Genomic DNA, 2,986 nt, shown 5'->3' on the forward strand with positions numbered 1-2,986 from the left:
TAGTGCTAGGTGAGAATGAGTGGGTTCCACACTAAGAGGCACTAGTGGCATTTAAGCACATTAACTGCCCCAAGGACCCCGTTTTAATGCAAAATGAGTATATTTGGGTTCTAGAGTGACATAAGCAAAGTAGCTGCATTGAAGCATTTACTACACCAAGTACCCTCTTTTAAGGCCAAGTGAGGATGGGCAGGTTGCAGAGTAAGGTAAGGGCAGTAGTGGCATTTTAAGCACATTTCCTGCCCCAGAAATTGTTTTAATGCAAAGTAAGGATGGGTGGGTTTCGCATTAACATAATGGCAATAGATGCATTTAAACACATTAATTGCCCCAAGCACTCTGTTTTAAATCAAAAACAAAGTAATTATGGGTTCTATAGTGACTTAAGAACAGTACTGGCATTTAAGCACATTAACAGCTCCAAGGACCCCCTGTTTTAAGGCAAAGTGAGGATAGATGGGTTCTAGAGTGATATGGGGTCTTTAGTGGCATTGATGCACATTAACTGCCCCAAGGACTCTGTTTTAATCACAAAGTGAATATGGGTTCTATAGTGACATAGGGTACACTAGTGGCATTTAAGCACAACACCTGCCTCTAGGACTGTTTAAATTCAAAATGAGGACATGTGAATTCTACCTTAACATAAGGACAGCAGTGGCACTTAAATATATTAACTGCCCCCAGGACTGTGTTTTAATGCGAAGTGAGGATACCAGGGTTCTGGAGTAACATAAGCACAGCAGTTACATTTAAGCACATCAACTGCCCCAAGGACCCTCTTAAGGCCAAGTGAGGATGGGTGGGTTGCAAAGTAAGATAAGGACAATAGTGGTATTTCAGCACATTTCCTGCCCCAGGGAGTATTTTAATGCAAAGGGCGGATGCCTGAGTTCCACACTAAAAAGCAGTAATGGCATAACTTGAACACATTAACTGTCCCAATGCTATTAGGATGGGTGGGTTCCACCTTAACTTAAGGGGAATAGTGGCACTGAAGCACATTATGTGCCCCAAGGACTCTTTTAAATCAAATCAAAGTGAGTCTGGGTTCTATAGTGACATAGGGACACTTGTGGCATTTTTAAGCATATTAACTGCCACCTGTTTTAATGCAAAGTGTGGATGAGTGGGTTCCATATTGACCTAAGGACAGGTGTGGCATTAAACACATTAACTGCCCCAAGGACTGTTTTAATACAAAGTGAGGATAGGTGGGTTCCACCTTCACATAAAGACAGCAGTGGCTTGAAGACCCTCTACTTTAGTGCAAAGTGAGGATAGATAGATTCTATAATGATATAAGCACAGTACTGGCATTTAAGCACATTAACTACCAAACACCTGTTTTATATAAAAATCAAAGTGAGTATGGGTTCAAGGACAGTAGTGGCATTTATGCACATTAACTGCCCAAGCACCCCTTGTTTTAATGCAAAGTGAGGATGAGCGGGTTCCACACTAGAAAGCAGTGGCGGCATATAAACACATTCACTGCCCCAAGGACCCTGTTTAAATGCAAAGTGAGGATACATGGGTTCTAGAGTGACATAAGCACAACAGCTAACATTTAAGCACATCAACTGCACTGAGCACCCAGTTTTAATTCAAATTGCGGAAGGGTGGGTTGCAAAGCAAGATAATAACAGCAGTGGCATTTAAGCACATTAACTGCCCAAATGACTGTTTTCCATCAAAATCAGAGTGTCTAATGGCTCTATTGTGATATAAGCTCGGTAGTTGCATTTAAGTACATCAACTGCACCAAGGATCCTCTGTTTTAATGCAAAGTGAGGATAGTTGGTTTCCTCACTAACCTAAGCACAGGAGTAGCATTTGAGAACATTAACTCCCTCTAGGACTGTTTTAATGGGAAGTATGTGTTCAGTTCCACCTTAACATAAGGACAGAAATGGCATTTATGCACATTAACTGTCCCAAAGTCCCCCTATTTTTATGCAAAATGAGGATGGGTGGGTTCCACATTAACATCATGGCAATAGGGGCATTCAAGCACATTAACTGCCCCAAACACTCGTTTTTTAAATCAAAATCAAATTATGGGTTCCAGAGTGACATAAGAACAGTATTGGCATTTAAGCACATTAACTGCCACCAAGGACTCCCTGTTTTGATGCAAAGAGAGGATGCATGGGTCCTATAGTGACATAAGCACAATAGAGGCATTTAAACACATCAACTGCCTCTAGGACTGTTTAAATGCAAAGTGAGGATGTGTCAATGCCACCTTAACAGAGGGAGCAGTGGCATTTAAGCACATTAACTGCCCCAAGGACCCTGTTTTAATGCAAAATGAGGATACATGGGTTCTAGAGTAACATAAGCAAGGTAGTTGCATTTAAGTACATCAATTGCACCAAGGATCCTCTGTTTTAATACAAAGTGAGGATAGTTGGGTTCCTCACTAACCTAAGCACAGGAGTAGTATTTGAGAACATTAACTCCCTCTAGGACTGTTTTAATGGGAAGTGAGTATGTGTTCAGTTCCACCTTAACATAAGGACAGAAATGGCATTTATGCACATTAACTGCCCCAAGGTCCCCCTATTTTTATGCAAAATGAGGATGGGTGGGTTCCACATTAACATAATGGCAATAGGGGCATTCAAGCACATTAACTGCCCCAAGCACTCCTTTTTAAATCATAATCAAAGTAAGTATGGGTTCCAGAGTGACAAAGAACAGTATTGCCATTTATGCACATAACTGCCCCAAGGACCCCTTATTTTAATGCAAAATGAGGATGGGTAAGTTCCACACTAACATAATGGCAATAGGGGCATTTAAGCACATTAACTACCCCAAGCACTGGGTTTTAAGTCAAAATCAAAGTTTATGGGTCCTATAGTGACATAAGCACAACAGAGGCATTTAAACACATCAACTGTGTCTAAGACTGAATGCAAAGTGAGGATATATGAGGTCCACTTTAACACAAGGACAGCAGTGGCATTTAAATACATTA

This window comes from Pipistrellus hanaki (genome assembly GCF_964339955.1).
Source record: "Pipistrellus hanaki genome assembly, chromosome: X".
NCBI classification, from domain to species: Eukaryota; Metazoa; Chordata; class Mammalia; order Chiroptera; family Vespertilionidae; genus Pipistrellus; species Pipistrellus hanaki.